General features: G+C 39.4%; 1 long non-coding RNA gene across 1 annotated transcript; it reads left to right on the top strand.

Moving 5' to 3' along the window:
* The first annotated feature begins 371 nt into the window (after positions 1-371).
* On the top strand, positions 372-907 carry LOC110678290. Its single transcript, XR_002501484.1, has 2 exons — positions 372-557; positions 675-907. It is a non-coding gene; the product is annotated as an uncharacterized LOC110678290 (long non-coding RNA).
* The last annotated feature ends 20,114 nt before the right edge of the window (positions 908-21,021 follow it).

Genomic DNA, 21,021 nt, shown 5'->3' with positions numbered 1-21,021 from the left:
TTTGAAACACGCAAAAGACTTCAACAAGGACACTTAAATAAATCGGTCTGTTTATTTTATCAGAAATTCCCTGTACATTCTACTCCCTGGTCGACACACGTGTTTCATATGTAACCATATAAGTTACATTAGTAAAGTAGGTCGGTTTTACTAACAATCAAATGAATCTTAAAGTTATCATTTCTCAGCAGTATTATATACATACAAGATATATTCGCAACATGCTTTGCATAAAACTTCGACTAGCTCGGTTTCATTGTAGCCATTATATGCATGTAGGCCACATCAATTACATCAATTTAGTAATGGATAGTAATGTAATAAAGACAGATGGTCTAAGGAAATTGTGGAGGACGTTGTTTGATATCGTAGATTGCAAGTAAAGGATTTTCTGAGATCATACTTGATAGTTAATATTAATTCATTATAGAACTGTGTGCCAGCGCTTTCCGTTGTTCGGAACCCAATACAAATTGGACAAACCGCAGATTGGGTCCCGCATATTTATTTCATACTGTGCTCAATTGTCAATTTGTTTGGGAACTCCACCGAATACGGTAAGTAGATAGAAAGTAATTTATGCTGTTCCACAACCAAAATGGACATATTACAACAATTTACCAGCATTAACTATTGTCCTGTATTGATTTTATACGTGACCTTCTTAATTTCAGTGATTATGTATCGATAGTAAGAGAAGACGTCAAATCGTATACAACATGAGGCAAGGACAAAATTCATCACCGACAAACCATCTTGCGGAAGTTTACTAAAATGGATACCTCGAATCACTTGTTGCAACAGTGTAGAGCCGTGGTTAACTACTACAACGTCCACATAAATATCAGCCCACAATTGAGCACGATTATGTAGTATGATAATATTGCTAATAAATAATTGAATGATTTTTTTGTTTTTATTTAAATCGGTATAGAAAATACATTATAATACCCTAGATACAAATGGAACTCAAATTAGGCGCATATAGAACGAACCCATTATACATATAATATTAAACAACGAGCTACATCTGTTTTCGTCATACTAGCAGATGAAACGCACATGCCCGCTGAAATCTGAAAATAAAACGCTTTTCACATAATAATAACTATCTCACACTAGGGTCATATTATATGCTTTGCATATAACTCTCAATGATAGTTTTTACTCTATTGTGAAGTCTATATGAAATTCTAATAGTGCAAAAGTATATTTCTACCATATAACAATTAATAAGAAAATTGGCTCAGTGTATATAATTATTTAATCCCTGAAAATTTGAAAATTTACACGAAATATTGAACAACACTTTTCCAAATTGCAAGATAACTCCCGGCTCACCAAGGACAATCAAGACAGGCTTGCGAAAAATCACTAGTTTTCTTTGGTTGTGTACCTTTGATCTTTCTACACGCAAAAAAATTGTGCAGTAAAAACTACCATTTTAGGGGGTTAACTTGAGCGCTCGCACCGGCAATTTTCAGCAGACCAGATATGTGCTTGATTTTACCATGTCTGTAGTCGAAATCAGATTGTTGTAAATTATTTCTGTCAAATGTACCAGTATTGTGGTGGAATGTACCGTAAACATAGTAAATTGGTCTGAAATTCCATGGTAGTTTCAAGAATGGGCATAGTCAGCTAAAATAATATTTTTTACCACAGATTTTTTTTCCCGTGTAGACACATTTGGAAAAAGGGCTATAGTTTGATGCGCATTTAATTTTAGTTTTGATTGGAAAATAATGAAAAGACGCGTGTTTCAATACTTTATATTTGATCTAATTAGAAGGTGCTATCGTGGCATTGCTTTTGGGTGTGCCGGAATTAATTTTCCACCGATTGTTGTCAACTTTGTTGAAATGCAAAAATATGTTTTGTTCAATTACGCGCTTTTTTCATGTTTGTCCATTCTTTAAAATCTGGACTCACAGTGACAGTTCGTGACAGCAGAATCTCGGCTCACTATGACGTACATAAATTTTGTATTGGTTTCTCCCTCCCAGGTTTCCCGTATTGCTCTAGTTTAGTTCAGCAATAGAAGATGTTTTCGCCTGTTCGAAGCATTTAATATTGCGTTATTTCGAATAAATATATCGGTGGTATCGATACTTCAATTCGATATTCGTGTCGAATCTGATATCGATTCCTTGCAATATCGGAAAGTCCCTAGAGTGTATGCACAGTGCTGTGTGAGGTTCTCGTTTGAAACACGCAAAGGACTTCGACAAGGAGCAGAAGTATATAGGGTAACGGTCGTATTTTGGACCCCCTAAGGAACTGATTTTAGTTTTGTGTCCCAATTAATTAATTGCACAGCGTAACCATGTCAAAGAACATGTCAAAATGTAGAGAAAAACTTCCTCTACGAGATAAAAATGCCCAAACGGTCATGTAGGATCCAAAACCGCCGAAAATAATTGAACTGTGAAGCATTGTTTTTTATTATTTTGTACACACCAATACATTTTGGACCCTTAAAGTATATATTTTGGACCCCTGGCATTTTTTATCGTTTGGTGACAAAGTCCATGTTACTGGATGTATAATATGCTTGCCCATAGTCTAATCAATCGATGGACAATGGAAAACCAAAGAAATTTTACGCTTTTTGTCCAGAAATTTGAAAAAAGTTTTTGTTTACATTTGAAAAATTTCTGACGGCTTCAATTTCTGCGTGTAGCGTGTTGTAACGGTTGCATGGATGCACCAATTAAATTAAATTAATTTCAGATAAAATAAACACATTTTCTCTGTTAAAACGGTTGATGCAAGTGCGGAATAGTCCTATCTTCCTAAATGGCATGCAAATTGAGTTGGTCTTTCGATTTAAACTGGGAAACTTGCAGGAAAATGGTCATTGGGGGTCCAAAATATATAGGGGTCCAAAATATATTGGTTACCCTAATTGATTGCACTGCGTAACCAAGTCAAATAACATTCCAAAATGTAGAGAAAAACTTCCTCTACGAGATAAAAATGCCCATACGGTCATGTAGGATCCAAAAAACGTCGATAATGATTGAATTGTGACGCACTGTTTTTCATTATTTTGGACACAACAATACATTTTGAATTCTCAAAGTATATATTTTGGACCCCTGGCATTTTTTTATTGATTGGCGACAAAGTCCACGACACTGGGTGTACAATATGCTTGCCCATAGTCTAATCAATCGATTGACAATTGAAAACCGTAGAAATTCGACGCTTTTAGTTCATAAATTTGAAATAAGTTTTTGTTTACATTTGAAAAATTTCTGACGGCTTTCTGTGTGTAACGTATTGAAACGGTTGCATGGATGAACCGATTAAATTAAATTTATTTCAGATAAAATAAACTCAATTTCCAAGTACAAACGGTTGATGCGAGTGCGGAATAGTTCTATCTTTCCAAAAGGCATGCGCATTGAGTTGGTCTTTCGATTTAAACTGGGAAATTTGCAGGAAAATTGTCCAGGGGGTCCAAAATATATTGGTTACCCTACCAAGGTGTATTAGATTTGAAGTTAACAATGTTCGAAATTTATAAATTAAGTTCGTTACAGCCTTCCTTAGCCGAGTGGTTAGAGTCCGCGGCTACAAAGCAAAGCCATGCTGAAGGTGTCTGGTGTCGATTCCCGGTCGGTCCAGATTCTTTTGGTAACGGAAATTTAATTGATTTTCCTGGGCATAGAGTATGATCGTACCTGGCACACGAGATAAGAATGCAAAAATGGCAACTTTGGCAATGAAAGCTCTCAGTTTATAACTGTGGAAGTGCTCATAAGAACAAAGTTGAGAAGCAGGCTCTGTCCCAGTGGGACGTAATGCCAAGAAAGATGAAGAAGACAGTCTTAAAGATGTAAAATAGTTAATTGGTAAAGACAGCTCTCAGTTAATAACTGTGGAAGTTGGGATGTAATACGAGAAAGAATAAGGAGATTTTAAGGTTAAGTAAATTGAAAACGTGTTTTTTTCTCTTATAAGGACTGTTCATTTTATAAAGTGGACACTTTGTTTATGCTATATCTTTTTTATTTATTGATAAAATCGTAATCGGTTTTCTGTGTATCTTATCTTATCTTATGGGTCCTGGGCACCCATTCTGGTGCATAGGGCCGACGTGAAAGATTTCCATCCTGGGCGATTACCAGCCATCGCCTTGACCTGCGGCCAGGTCAAATTGCCGTCGACTTCTTTTATTTCTTTGTTGAGGCTGCGCCGCCATGATCCTCTGGGTCTGCCTCTGCTGCGATGTCCTGCTGGATTCCATTCCAGCGCTTGTTTGCAGATTTCGTTTCCGCCCCGACGTAGAGTGTGGCCGACCCACCCCCACTTTCGTTGTCGAATTTCGGTTTGTATCGGTTTCTGGTGGCACCGACGATGGAGGTCAGCATTAGAAATCCAGTTGTGTGGCCACCATGCTCGAATTATATACCGCAGGCATCTGTTGATGAACACCTGCAGCCGTTGAGTGTTCTCCGCTGATACACACCACGTTTCACTGGCGTATAACAGCACAGATTTGACATTGGAATTGAATATTCGAATTTTGGTGCGTTGACTAATCTGACTGTTCTTCCAAATATTTCTTAAGCTCGCAAAAGCAGCCCTCGCCTTCTTGATCCGTGCACCTATGTCGATCTTGGTACCGCCGTCAGACGCCAGTTGGCTACCAAGATATTGGAAGTTTTCGACGTTCTCCACTGTTTGCCCGGCTACTGTGAAGCTGGAAGGGCCGGCCGTGTTTACATCCAACGATTTGGTCTTGTTGACATTGATGTTGAGACCTGCCGCTGAGGAGCGTTCGGCAAGATCGTCTAGCTTACTCTGCATATCAGAGCGCCGTTGAGCTAGTATAGCAATATCATCAGCCAAATCGAGATCATTTAAGTGCTCCATAGTAATAGGCTGCCACAGCAGCCCACGGTTTTGTTCACGGTCAATGGCGCCTATCAGGATCTCGTCAATTACGATGAGGAACAGTAGTGGTGATAGTATACATCCTTGCCTCACTCCAGCTACAACCCGGATGGGTTCAGACAAGACCCCGTTGTGCAATACTCTGCACGTAAAGGCCTCGTACTGCGCTTCGATGAGGCCGATGATTTTCTCAGGAACACCCTTGCGTCTCAGGGCACCCCACATATTTTCGTGATTGAGTCGGTCGAAAGCTTTTTCGTAGTCAATGAATACCATATACAGGGACTCTTGGAATTCATTGACTTGCTCCAAGATGATACGGAGCGTGACAATATGGTCCACACAGGATCGTCCAGCACGGAATCCCGCTTGCTGTCGACGGAGAGTCGCATCGATCTTCTCTAGGATCCGGTTTAGGATCACTTTGCATAGAACTTTGAAAACAATACATAGCAACATGATGCCCCGCCAATTATCGCATACAGTGAGGTCACCCTTTTTGGGTACCTTCACTAACACGCCTTACATCTAGTCGGCCGGAAAAGTCGCGGGGTCCCAGATATTGCGGAATAGTTGATGCAACAGTTGAGCGGATATTGCGGGGTCTGCTTTGAGCATCGTCGTATTCATCTTTTCCCCGCTAAGGCGTCGTGAGATATCGTAGAGAAGACGAATGTCGCCGGTTGCTGCGGCTTTCTCACCTTCGTCAGCAAGGGAGTCCGCCCACGCTCGTTTGTCCCGCCTACATGAGCGCTTAACTTCCCTTTCTAGAGCCGAGTATCGTTGACGGGAAAGTGCCTTGGCTCCTCTGGTTTTCGCCCGCTCTATCGCGGCTTTGGCTTCTCTCCGCTCCTCTATCGTCCTCCAGGTTTCATCGGTAATCCACTGTTTTCTCCGAGTGCGTAGCTCACCCAGATTATTTTCGCTGGTAGTGATGAAGGCATTCTTGATGGCGGTCCATTGCTCTTCTACGCTGCCACCTTCCGAAATATTAGCAGCACGAGTCTCCAGTTCTTCGACGAAGGACCTTTTCACTGTGGCATCTTCCAGTCGGTGTGTGTTAAATCGACGTCCGACTCTTTCCTCCTGTCGACGAATCCGCGCAATGCGCAGACGCACCTCGCCGATGAGGAGGTGATGGTCGGATGCGATGTCAGCGCTACGTTTATTCCGCACATCAAGAAGGCTCCGTTTCCACTTTGGACTTTCACAGATGTGGTCAATTTGATTTTCGGTAAAGCCGTCACGGGAGACCCACGTGACCTTGTGAACCGGACGATGGGGGAAGAGCGATCCCCCGATCACCATGTCGTTATTGCCACACAACACTGCCAACAGTTCTCCGTTTTCGCTCATTTCTCCGAGACCATGGCGTCCCATGACAGGCTCATAGCTCGAGTTGTCGGATCTTCGCATTGAAGTCGCCCATGTAGATCTTGATATCACCCTTCGGAATCTTATCCACGACTGTAAAAGTTCTCTTTGTCCTGCAATTCGGCAGCATCGGTTGGCGCATAACATTGGACTATGGTAAGGTTTCGGACCCGTGTTCTAAATCTGGCGACGATTATTCTCTCATTTATAGGCTCCCACTTCATAAGTGCGGCGTAAGCTTGGGCGCTGAGCAAAAAGCCAACCCCACGGTGCCGAGGAGCGTGTTCACCTCGCAGGCCAGAATATAGCAGAATCTGTCCCGATGGTATTCTGTGTTCTCCAAAGTTTGGCCAACGGACTTCGCTCAGTCCTAGGATCTCCAGCTTCATGCGACACGCCTCGTTGGCGAGTTGTGCCAGTTTACCCTGCTGGGCTAGGGTTAGTACGTTCCATGTTCCAATTCGTGTCCGTTGTTTCGCGCTAAAAGTCGTTGCCGTTAAATCAGTTCGTAATATTTCTCTATCGGTTTCTTGAACATTTTTTGATGTTTCGGGGACAGTAGGTTGTTAGCCTAAGGTTCCCTATCCGCCGTGATGGGGCTGCCATCTTAGGTGTAGCTTCCGGGGAAGAGCATTTCTTATTCAGCCGCTGGATGCCAGACAGACGCTGTTTGAGCCGCACCTCCTTGGTGAACAGACGCTCGGTGGACGTACCTCCTCAATCTAGCTGAAGTCAGAAGGACTACAGGACCCAGGCTGCACTACCAGCTAAGCACGCAACTCTTAGCTGGCGGTCATTTGTCATCCGTCGACCCGTGGAAGCATGAGGTAGGAACTTGTGAGCAGTGCCGTAGCGTGCGGTTGGCCAGGTTGGCGACCGCCAAGGGCGCAAGCCTTCAGGGGGCGCCAAAATGCGTTACGCATTTGGTCAAATTTTTAGAAAAAAATTTGAGGAAAAAAATCTTAGTTAAAAATAAGAACTGTTAAAACACTATCTGAATAGATTCAAGCATACCACAACATATTGAATATTCGTAAATTGTAAATTTTCTAGATAATTTTTTATTATTTTAAAATTTATTAAATATTTTTTTTAAATAGTTCTTCATAACAATAAATTGTAAATCAGTTGTGACAGAAAATATTTTAGAAAATCCGTGGATGTCTTAAAAATAGCCACCACACGAATATTTATACTTTAAAAATCAAAGGCTTAACAGTGGAAACCACAGAATTATTGGCGAACGGGATTCTCAGAAAATTGTATGATATTGAAATTATAACATAAAATAGGCTATTGTTACTAAGAATAGTAATACTTGTTTGTTTATAGAAAAAAAATCCTTGAACATCCGTACAGAACTCTCAACATTTCAAGAAAGGTATTTTTGTTTAGTGACAGCATTTTCTATTTTATTCCGTGCTGCCATTTTGAATGCAACTAAAGTCACGATTCCTAATTGGGGGTACGCGGACCCTCATTCTTAAAAATTCTCGCTGAAAAGACCACCGCACTGTTTCCCCGTGATCATGTTAGAATAAAGTGTTTAGAGGATATCTTGACAAAATTTCTTCAGGGCAGAATTCTTTTTTAATCTTTTTGAGTATTTGCTTGTGTATAAAACTTCTTTTTTAATTTTTACACAAATTTTCTTGAGCTACTTTTACGAAAATTCTGGAAGTAAATTTTTGATTCATGAAAAAATATATATAAAAAAAATATTGAAAGAGTGGCGTAAGAAATTAAAAAATCCTCTGAAGTCAAGTTCGCATGGAAATTTCTGGATTAGGTCGACAATATGTAGCTAATACATTGCAGTAAAATATTTTCTGAAAATTTCGTTTGCAATATTAAACAAATGTATTAAAATACTATGAAAAAATGGTTCAGCAATATTTACAATAGTTCATTTAATAACATGACTTCTACTGAGTTTGAAGGTTAAAGATTTGAGGAGTAGCTTTGATTCATCTCCATATTGAATAACTTTCAGTATTTTTTTTCTCAAAGTCTTACAAATGATTCAGTAAATTCTAAATTTTAGTTAATTCCTAAGCTTGATCATGGACTTACCATGGAATTTTAAAAAGTATCGTCGATGTTTTTCTGAAATGTTTCATGTAAACTTGTAAAATCTCGAAAACTTATTCAAACAGACTCAAGTCAAAAAAGAATTCAAACTTACTTTATCAATTCTACGTGTTTCGCAGACGAAATTCTAAACATTTTGCTCTAAACCAACTCGATTTTTCACTTTTAGAACGTTTACTTTCCGGATTTATAAAACGACGAAAGTAAGATTTTCATCTTTCGCTACCTAACCACTACTTTCGCCGCTCCGCTGTATGGAGAGACAAAGTGACTTAACCACGAATGAAAACAAAACATTACTTGAGTCGATTTTACACTGGTACAAAAACGTCGAAAGTAATTGAATAAATCGGCTTATCATTTTTTAATGAAATTTTTGTGGGAAATAACATGTACCGCCGTGCGGGGTGACTTTGACCGCCTCTTTCGATGCATCTCATCACTAGTAAGAGCATCAAAAAACTAATCTATGACCATCTATTGCAGTGATTCCCAAAGTGGGCGAAGGGGGCGAAAATTTGTAAAACAGAAATCCAAAAAGGGGGCGAAAAAGCTAACATGGGAGCATTTAAAAATAGTAACTCATAACACACGCTCATACTAATGTATCAGAAGGATAATCAATTCCAAATTTAATTATTTTTATGATTGTTTAACCTTAGATTGTTAAATCTCTAATGACCATGATTTTAAAATTATGATAGACAACACTTAATGATTGTCAAAGACTAAATGATTGTGTTATTCATTCAGGTTTTTAACATGATGTGAGTTCAAAAAATAGTCGATATTTGAGATTTTCTTAAGGTCGGAATGATTAGTCACAAATAACATGTATCTGAGAATTTTCGAAAATTGTTATAAAAGCTCAATATTTTATATGGGATTTTTTTGTTTGTATGGGAACTTTGATGTTAGGAAGCTAGTATTTCTTATATTGGCATTTTACGGAAAAATGTACAGTACCCATGTTTATGTTTCGGTTGCATTATTATTACACTATTTATTAAACACAATTTTTGAAAGCTATTGCAGTTATTTTAGAAATCGCAGACAAATCCATATGAAATTATACAGTGAAACCTCCATGAGTCGATATTGAAGGGACCATCGACTCATGGAAATATCGAGTCATGGAACAGCAATTCTTTGGAAAGCTGCTTCTAGGGACAATCATCTTTCTTTTCTTTCTTTTTCTTGGCATTAACGTCCCCACTGGGACAGAGCCTGCTTCTCAGCGTAGTGTTCTTATGAGCACTTCCACAGTTATTAACTGAGAGCTTCCTTTGCCAAAGTTGCCATTTTCGCATTCGTATATCGTGTGGCAGGTACGATGATACTCTATGCCCAGGGAAGTCAAGTAAATTTCCATTACGAAAAGATCCTGGACCGACCGGGAATCGAACCCAGACACCTTCAGCATGGCTTTGCTTTGTAGCCGCGGACTCTAACCACTCGGCTAAGGAAGGCCCCAGGGACAATCATAGTAACCATGAAATTATGTTTTAGTATGGTTCCATGAGTCGATATCGAGTCATGGAACATCGACTCATGGAGGTGTCACTGTAGTTAACCAATTATATTACATATATTCATACGCACTAACTTGCGACGTAGTTGGGGGCGAGATCTTCCAAAAACCCAGAATTGCCAACAAAATCTATGCAGTTCACCTCAATATGACATGTTCTTGTGAAAAGAAGTGCATTTGCTTGGAAAACATTCCATTTGGTTCAGTTTTGGAAAGCTTCGCCGCCCAACTATATTACAAGTTGGCACCCATGCATTTATTGCGTTTAAAAAGTTGAAAGTGGACCGAACTTGTATCGAAAATTGATTGAGTAGCCTGTAATACACGCAAATGGTTACGGTTTTGATTAAATATTGATCTGTATAGCGCCTTCCTGAAAATTTTGAATCACATATTAGGGGGGCGATTCCAGATATATATTGGCCTAAAGGGGGCGAAAGTTGAAAAAGTTTGGGAATCACTGATCTATTGGCTATTTGTAACGTATTCTTGAAGCTTGACACATTAAATTCATTATTCTGACATTAGCTTGCTGGAAAAATATTGGCTCAAAGTCACCCTTATGGACCAATGTCACCCCGCACGACGGTACTGCCTAGTTTTTGAATGCGAGCTTATTGTATGCTAAATTTAGGCAATGTGCACGGCGAAAAAATGTCAAAAAGGCGATTCATTTTAAAACAGTTTTAGAAGACAGGTTGTGATTCTCCTAAATTAATTTTCTCAAAACCGTATGGAAGTTACTTACGTCGATTTGAAAAAGTAACACAGCGCAACAAAAATGACATTTTTGCGTGTCTCAAGGATCAAATTATGTGTCTCTAGTAGATTTGGGATTGCTGAATCTGATGCCGTTCTCAGAAATTTCCCATCACGTCACAATTTTTAGCCAAGGTCGCCAAAGTTGTATAAAACGTTGGTTTTATTGATGTTTACCTAATATTTGAAGTATATTTTATCAAACTTTTCTGTGATCTTATCCACCAAGCATACAAAAGGACCTAAATTTTCGTTTTAGATATATTTTTGTTGAAATTTCACGATTAAATTTAGATTAAACCGATTTTTTCAACTTGCTTGCAGCCTCCATACAAAATTCTTCGTTTCTCTTATATGGCAAATTACAATACTTTTCTAAACCATCAAAAAATAACTTTTCCGCATCAAAAGTATTATAAACTTTGATGATTAGTAATGTTATACACATACAGTTTGAATTCTGTGGCAAATTAAGCAAATAAATTTCCTTACAAGCTGGCAAACTTGCATGCAAGTTGGCTGAAATAGTGATTTTTTGCATTTTCAACAACCAATATCTCAAAAACTAGACGTGCTATGATATTTCTGTAAACGGCAATGGATTCAGCTACCCTTAATTAAGTGAATAGAGGTATTTTGATGCTGGAGACAAAATCGTGTTCCGCAGTGTAATCGAAAATCACAGACAAACAGACGTAACACATAGAACAAATCTCGATCAAAATCATAGTCACGATGACATGTACGCCCAATGCTAAAATTGGTGTGTTTGGCCGACAGGCCAACAGATGGCGGTAGTGTGTAAACGTCAAACACGAACAAAAACGATGCAAGCGCTGCGGGTGGCGGATTAGCCACCTATCATATTTTTGAATCGACCGTTAAAAACGTGGTCGATTGACAATGATGAGAGTGTGACGTCTGTTTGTCTGTGCGAAAATGTTATAATTTGAGCTTTGACTTAAGGGCGCTCATATGGTAGTTCGCCAAGGGCGCCACGGCACCACGCTACGGCTCTGCTTGTGAGGACTCCGTCGACTCACCATTTTGCAGCCCATTTCTGTGTATCGTTGACCTATTATTCTAAAATGCTATGAAAATATAAAATCTTTGAAAATGCTTTTGGTTGAAGAGCTAAATAGTTTTTCCAAAAACTCTTAAAAAAAGCTGTCCGTCAAAGTTTAACATTATTTTTCGCAAAACAAAAATCCTTATTTTTATGAACAAATTGTATGTTTGTATCCTTTACTATTCTACTAAAGGTAAAGCTTTAAAAATATCTATTATATTCCACCATTCTATGACATTAGGTAACTTTAGTGATTTACCCATTTATGGCCAAATTTGCTGATACACCATCCTTTCACTCCCAGCAAAAGAGAAAAGTAAAAAGCGTGTTCAAAACTAGTTTGGATTACTAAAGAAACTATATTAGTATAAACGAAAGCTAAATCATGAGATTAAACTACAGTCTTAAGCATAAATTTTACTGTTTATGGTCGTTTTACTAAAAAGTCTCATACTTTTAAAATCATGTACGCATATTTATCGATCTACAGCAAATTGTAAACAGTTTTCTCCGAATTTTTCAATTGGTAATCTCAGAATAACATATTATGAAAATAATATGTGGAAAATAAAATCGATTTTATTACAGCAGTGTTGCCAATTTTGATGACAGTCAATGTACTTTGATAGGTCTTCTAAGAATAAAACAATTGTGTTTCTGTTGTGCTTTGAATGTGACGTGGGGACTTACTAAGTAACTCTATGAAGGCGTAAGTTATTTTTCATATTAATACTATATTAGGACTTCCGTCAGGACGTACTTTTACACAAAAAATTCTACTCATATCAATTCCCATCAAATTTTAAAAAAAATTTCTTTAAAAATATACGGGAAAATTGATTTTATTATATCTGTAAAATTGTTGCTCCAAAAATAACTTGATTTTTTCCATCAGGCTTCTGATTGATGATGCCTTCGAAGAACAAGCCTTTTTTGAAAATAGAAAATATAAATTATCGAATTTTCCAGCCAATTTCTTACAACCATTGATTTTGATAACCTCAAAAAATCGACCGATCTAATCGTTGTTCCATATTCGTGTGAAATTTAATTATTTTGGAGAATTTTTATTATCACAACATTGTACAATACTAGTCGAACGATGTGCAAAAAACCGATTGAAATTTCATTGATTAATAAGAAAGATACAGCATGCACAAGGTGTCCACTTTATAAAATGAACAGTCCTTAAGTAGGTGAAATCAACTCACCTGTAAAAAATCTGAACTGCTACGGCAAATGAAATGTAATCTGTTGTTAACAACAAAATGTTAATAAAATCTTCAATTTGTTTTACCAAATTAGAATAATAGTGTTGTCTAATAACACAGAACACTAAGATATAAGAAATGAATGTAATGTTTGGAATGCTACTAATAAAGAAATTGAAAAAAAAGGGAAATGACGATGCTAATGATCTAAACGTCACGCGTGAAGGGTAAGTATTTGTATTTCAAGTTTCACGATGGTACCTAGATTGGCATCAATGTTAACTCTTTTGTATTCAAACTAAAAGCAGTTCAAGTACCAAACCTTCTCGGAATATTGTTAAATTCCGTTAACGACCTTAGGCATTTTGCTTGTTATCTCACAACTGAACATAAATCAGATAGATAGCTTGAGAAGCCCCACCTCGTCGCGTCGCTTCGTTTTAACCTAATCAGGCAGCAGCCACGCCTCCGAGGAAAATTTACTAGACCACAATGTGTGTGATCCAGAAACTTCATAAAGCAGAACGACTACACCAATCATCTGGCAGCAGACTGCTGCCCTGGAGCAAAATATGAATTTTGCTGGCAATATGACGACTGACTAAAAGATGAATCAAACATCCCAGTTGGTTCCTCTAAAGACTGAGTTCGTTATGGGTCTATGTATGAAAATTCCTCAAAAAGTGCGATTCCAGGAAAAACATCTCGGCAAAATAAATACCGTGAGGGCCCCTAACTCTGCGCAGCTCCTAACTTTGCGCACTTTTACCAAAATCCACCAAAATCTGGTAAAATACTTAATTTTTTGTTTAAATTTGTTTATTCATATATTGCTACAATAGTAATAATAACGTACGCGAATAATTTTCTTGACAAATTTACGTTTATTACTTTAATAAAAAATAAAATAGCTTTAAAAATGTTGAAAAACGTCCAAATTGACTGCCCGTTAGCAAAAATGCTAAGGGAGTACATCATCACTTAAGTCATTTGAAGCAAATTAAAGAGAAAATATTTCAGATTTTTAGTACGTAGGCACTAGTTTATTTATCGAGCAATCATCACTGGTATAGTGCAACTTATTTTCTCTTCATTTTCGTATTCTTCTTAAGTGCGCATAGTAAGGAACCATTTTTCAACTTATTTATTTATTTATTTATTTATTTATTTATTGTCGTCATTCATGTTTGTAGACCGTTACAGAGAGTTTCTTATGCGCTAGTTACACTTCTACATTCAATTACCTAATTTTTCTTAAGATAATGTGCGGAAGTATTGTTTTAGCTTCGCTTTGGACCAAGTTAAGTCGATTGAATTGTAATGTTTTGTAATGAATATGTTCCTTACTATGCGCAGCAGTTGAAAAACGTTATTTTCAACATACAATCAACCCTCCAGATGGCGATATTGTAGGGAACCATCGACTTGTCGACACCATCGAGATATGGAATAGAAATACTTTGGAAAAAATTTTGAGGGGATCATCATAGTAAGGGAAGATTAAACAATGACGTCCATCATATTTTAAGGATTTCTACACTCCGTCTCAACAATCCTCTGTCGCGATGTATACAGTACCTATTGCATGCATTGCCACATTTTCGTAGACTCCTCCTCCCCTGAACGATTGGCGTAATTTTTTAATGCTCCCAAACCATGCAATAAAATAATTTTGATTTTTTGTGTAGTTTCATGCGTCAATATCGAGTAATGAAACATCGAGGTTCAATCATATTTGCTGTATAGAAACTCAAATAAAGTACTGTTATTGATCTGTAATAGGAATCGTTCATTAATTACGTTACGCTTATACAGAGTGGCGATACTTCTCGATTGAGTGATAAACAATACATTCAGAATGGATATACCCTTTCGCTCAAACTATTCTTCGTATTTAAAAGAAATGTTCGGGTTTCACATATAACAAACCAGAACCAGGTTCTTATTTGTTTTCTTCAAACCCGGATCCGACCCGAATCCGAGACAATTATTTAATACCAAACCCGGACCCGAACCGAACCGAAGAAAATTTGGTTTTTATTTATTCTAGTGAAAATACATAAACAGTCAAAGCTAATTTTCCTCTACACGCCAAGGGTGAACGCAAAAAAGACGTAGTTTGTGCCCTTCTTGTATGTTGGTTTAGATTTTAGAAAACTAAGTTAATTACATGTTTTGGAAATCATATGATGATTTCGATTATTTTGAGAGTTGCACTTAATGGCATTCAGTAACAGTAATTATCATGGATTGAATTATAGATAAAATTTACTTCACTTAGTAAACTTCTATGTTAGACACATTCCACGCTCCACTGTGGACGTAAAGCCGTATAAAGCAAGAAAATGAAGATTAATTCAGAGTTTAAGGGCCCTATTTTATAAGTCGAGTCGACCAAAAACGACTCGACTGGAGTCACTGTCGATCAATATTTTTGGTCGACTCGGCTCTGTCACTCGAGTTTATCGATAGTTGTCACTCTATGTGACTGGATTACTATGGGAGTCGACGGATGACATCTGATATATGCATGCTTACTTTGATCGACAATGACTATAGACGAGTCACATGAATCCGTTCGATTTACAAAATAGACCCCTAAATGCTAGTGATGCTTTTAGTAAAATACTGCAACTGTTATAAAGAATTTATCGAGTGCGCAGAGTTAGGAACCTAAATGCGCAGAATAAGGAGCATTGCAAAAATGAGTGCGCAGAGTTAGGAACACGGACACCTTTGAGAAAAATTAAAAAAATGCAATAAAAATCATTACTTAGTGAAACTTTTATATTTTTTCCTTATACACAAGATCAATAAGTATTTGCTCCCAAAATTTCAGAGTATTGTGTTTTGTTTTCAATTAATTACAGCTGTTTGAAATTTGAAAAGCCTTAAGTGCGCAGAGTATGGGGCCTTCACGGTACTTCGGAAAACACCCCTTAGTTTCAATTGATTTTGAGTATGTTTATCACGACTTGCCATTGATCACAGGCAGAGTATCGAAAGACCATGAAAGTTACAACTCATTTTTTCAATAATTTGTCTCTGGTGGGTCGCGAAGATGACGCCTGATGGCTGGGTGGGTCGCGCATCTAAAAAGTTTGGGAACCTATGCCCTAGTCATCAACTTATTTCGAAGATCTTTCTGGATATCCTTCAATAATTGCAAATCACTTACAGCAGCTTCTTGTGTACTTCCATCTGAATTCCTTCAAGTTCACGCTCAGGATTTTTTTTTTCTAGGATCTCTTCCGGAGATTTATCCATTTTTTGTCCAAATAACTTCTTGATCCTCAAGATTATCATGAGCATTACCGTACAATTTGTAGTTGCTACTCTGTGATTGACCAGAACAATCGAAGTTGCACACAGATTTTATGAATGGGGCTTGGGATTAGCTTATCATTCGCAATTTACATGAATCGAAAGCTTAAAATTTCAATGTCAATAAAGGCGCCGGCCACGTTCTTACGATCATTGGGGGTAGGGAAGGAATGTTTTTTAGACAACCATTATTACTGGAGACCGAGTATACCTCTGCATCTCCACTGTTGTCATTGAAAAGATATTGGATTAGTGGGATGAGAAAAGAGTCTGGGAGTCACCAGGTTGGTGATGCGATCCATCCGTATTGACGCCTAACCGAATCTATGGCATTATTCGATAACCGTATTGTACCGCGAACAATTGTTGCTCGCCCCCATAAGAGCAAGTGATCCACGATCCACGACACTTCTTCACTTCACGACGCGCAGGACAAGTTTGATCCTGATCCCATCACCCGCCCCCGCAGGAGCAAGATCAAAGGATCAATTACAACTCATTGAACATTTCCTCGGGATTTGAAAAGACTGTCTTTAGAACAATCCATTGATTTTCCAGAGGTTTTTTTCATTTCACCTCATAATTTTCCCAGAAATTCCAATACATATTTTATCTAAAATATTGTGTTATAAATCTGTCTAAAATTACTTCACGCATTGCGTCAAGGATCACTGGCAGAAACCTAGCAGTAATGCATTGCAGAATTTTATTGGAATTCAGAAAGAGAGGATTCCCTGGAGAGGTATTCTTGGATAAATACTAGATTCAACCACTAGGTGCACACACTCTCTGGAATAATTCCTAACTTAAGGACACGTTATGGCTCCTGGTTGAATTCTTTAAAAAATTTTAGAAGGAATATCAAACATATTTCTGAGCTTGATTCCTTGTGACAAATTTTGGGCAAGCTTTCATAGAATTCCGCGGGCAAATGAACATAGAATACCTGAAAATCTTTTAAACATATGAACAATTCATAACCAAATGTATGGTTAAACAATAAGAATTCTAATCAATCTAGGGAGTGCAAACTTTCGCTCATACAATAAGAAGGATTGCTGTAGCCGTACGTATTTATGGTAAACGAGACATGTGTCCTCTCAAAAGAATAGACATATGCTAGAGCTGGCGGCATGCATCATCAAAAGTGCCTGTGTTATGCAAATCTCCACACGCATTAGTGGTAAATCCTTATTTGTGACAAAATTGTACCTACGTAGAAATGAATATGTATAAAATATGCTGTAGGTAGCTGTCTCGTAGCCGACTATGAAGATTATGAGTTGCGGTTAGTCCGTCTGTCTATATGAACAGGAGCAAGTCTATCACATAGTCAGGTCAGGAAAGAAATTGTTGGAAAGGAAATGTTCTACACGTCCATATGATGCCATTGGTTTCCACTATATCCGGGATTTGAGTGAATGAAAGGCTATCGTTTGAGAGATTGTAAAAGACCGGGAGCCAGAGTGATGGGAAATAGATTTCTTTTTACTTGCAGATTTCATTAGTTTGTAACTAATACGAACAAAGTAGCTTTGTCGCTTTAAGTGTGATCTGTGAGCTGTGATATTTAATATTCTTCTCAACTGTGAACAACGATATTCTGGTTTGTTAAGTTTCTCTACGTGTTGGGGTAATTGGTTACTACATATCAACAATATGAATCGCATTGAGTCCACAGTATAACAGATAACTCCTGAAACTATAGATTTCAACAACTTGCTGACTCATTTGTGTGTGAGGGTTGTGAACCCGATTATGGAGCTTTGTATCATCTGATATGTAACTGCCCAGTTTCTGCGCAACTGTGATTCCAATTACTCAGTAAACACTAATGTCGTTTTCGTTTTTAGGAACTGGGTCGGTGATCAACACATAAACAAACAAACGTCAAGCAAATTGTAGTTCGGTCGAACCTGAATCGGGTTGGGGTTGAAACTGCGATTCAGAACGGGTTGCGCCAGTTCCAACCTAGGTTCAAAAACGAATTCGACATAAGTGAATTATCATCGCCCGAGTGCCGCCGAAGGACTCTAAGCATAAGGCAGTTGGCCCTGCAAGCCAGTCGTTAAAAAATCAAGCAACGAGAGAATACGAATCGGGACAATCGGCAAAGACCACAGCGACGGAATTGGACTAGCGAATGGAAGCTCGGTACGTGGAACTATCTCTCAAATTCGTCGATAGTACTCTCTTACTTTCCGATGTACTGAAGACCCGTGGTTTCGGTATCATAGCGCTGCAGGAGGTGTGCTGGACAGGAGCAATGGTGCGAACGTTTAGAGGTAATCATACCATCTACCAGAGCTGCGGCAACACACGTGAGCTGGGAACAGCTTTCATAGTGATGGGTGATATGCAAAGGCGCGTGATCGGGTGGTGGCCGATCAATGCAAGCTAAGAAACAAAGGCTGATTCTTTAACTCTAGCATAATCAACGTGCATAGCCCACAGTCCGGAAGCACTGATGATGACAAGGACGCATTTTACGCGCATCTCGAACGCGAGTACGGCCGCTGCCCAAGCAACGACGTCAAGATCATCATAAAAGATTTGAACACTCAAGTTGGCCAGGGGGAGGAGGAGTTCAGACCGACGATTGGCAAGTTCAGCGCCCACCGGCTGACGAACGAGAACGGCTTACGACTGATAGATTTTGCCGCCTCAAAGAATATGGCAGACTGAATCGCATTTCGACCACGTTTTGATCGATGGACGGCACTTCTCCGACATATCCGACGTAAGAACCTATCGTGGCGCTAACATTGGCTTCGACCATTACCTGGTGATGGTGAAACTGCGCCCAAAACTATCAACGATGTACGGTACCGACGCCCGCCTCGGTACAATCTAGCGCGACTGAAACAACCGGATGTCGACAATGCGTACGCACAGCATCTTGAGGCAGCGTTGCCGGATGAGGGCGAGCTTGATAGGGCCCCTCTTGAGAACTGCTGGAGGACAGTCAAAGCAGCCATTAACGACGCTGCCGAAAGTATTGTCGGATATGCGGAACGGAGCTCAAGAAACGATTGATTCGACGAAGAGTGCCAGGAGGTTTTAGAGGAGAAGAATGCAGCGCGGGCTGCAATGCGGCAGCATGGTTCGTGACAAAACGTGGAACGATACATACTGAAGCGGAAACAGCAAACCCGCCTATTCCAGGACAAAAAGCGCCGCCTGGAAGAGGTGGAATGCTAAGAGATGGAGTTGCTGTACCGTTCTCAAGAAACGCGAAAGTTCTATCAGAAGCTCAACACATCCCGCAAAGGCTTCGTGCCGCGAACATATTTATGGACGGACACGAGGTGATCGAAAGGTGAACACCTGAATGGCGCAGAGAATACAGGCACAGAAGGTCAGGACAGCGAAGGCGTTGGCTACGTCGGCACAGCGGACAGTGGAAACCAACCAGCTCCCACGATGGGGGATGTTAAGGACGCCATTCAGCAGCTCAAGAACAACAAGGCCCCTGGCAAGGATGGTATCGCCTGGCATTATAAGCCCTATCTACAAAAAGGGCGACAAACTGAAGTGTGAAAATTATCGTGTAATCACTATCCTAAACGCCGCCTATAAAGTGCTATCCCAGATTCTCTTCCGTCGTTTATCACCGAAAGCAAACGAGTTCGTGGGAAGTTATCAAGCAGTTTTTATCGACGGCCGCGTGACAACGGACCATATCTTTTCTGTGAGGCAAATCCGCCAGAAATGCAGTGAGCATCAGATCCTTACGCACCATTTGTTCATCGATTTCAAGGCGGCATACGACAGTATTGACCGTGTAGAGCTATGAAAGATCATGGATGAGAACAGCTTTCCCAGGAAGCTCACAAGATTGATCAGAGCAACGATGGACGGTGTGCAAAACTGCGTGAAGATCTAGGGCGAACACTCCAGTTCGTTCGAGTTTCGGCGGGAACTACGACAGGGCGACGGACTTTCGAGCCTTTTGTTCAATATTGCGCTTGAAGGTGTCATGCGGAGAGCCGGACTTAATGCACGATGTACAAAACGCTCATAAGACCGGTAGTCCTCTACGGGCATGAGACGTGGACTATGCTCGAGGAGGACTTGCAAGCTCTTGGGGTTTTCGAACGCCGAGTGCTAAGGACGATCTTCGGCGGCGTGCAGGAAAACGGCGTCTGGCGGCGAAGGATGAACTACGAGCTCGCTCAACTCTACGGCGAACCCAGTATCGTGAAGGTAGCTAAAGCTGGAAGGATACGCTGGGCAGGGCATGTTGCAAGAATGCCGGACAACAACCCTGTAAAGAGGGTGTTCGCTACGAATCCGGTCGGAACAAGAAGGTGTGGGGCGCAGTGAGCTAGGTGGATTGACCAGGTGCACCAGGACCTGGAGAGCGTGGGTCACAGTCGAGGATGGAGAGAAGCGGCCATGAACCGAGTGAATTGGCGAAATATTGTTGGCGAGGTTTTACCAAGATAATTGATATAAAACCAAATAAATAATTAGGTGATACTGAGTTCAGAAGCCTGATTTTTCAGAACATTCTGTTAATTATATAACTCTAGACCCTTTTTACTGTCATACTTCTGTCAGCACCATCTTTAAGGCTCTATTTAAACTTATAGTGATATGATACCTGAATACATCTGACATCTGGTTGGTTGGTATTTGTTATGGTTTGAAATCGTTTATCTTATTTTCGAAGAATTAATATAACATGAGTTATATAACAGAGTTTCATAACATTAGGTAAATATATTAATATTATATATACATATGCTAGACAT

The sequence above is a fragment of the Aedes aegypti genome, chromosome 3 (genome assembly GCF_002204515.2).
Source record: "Aedes aegypti strain LVP_AGWG chromosome 3, AaegL5.0 Primary Assembly, whole genome shotgun sequence".
In the NCBI taxonomy this organism is placed as follows: Eukaryota; Metazoa; Arthropoda; class Insecta; order Diptera; family Culicidae; genus Aedes; species Aedes aegypti.
Note: the sequence above shows the minus strand (reverse complement) of the source record. Positions and strands in the feature narration are given on the sequence as shown.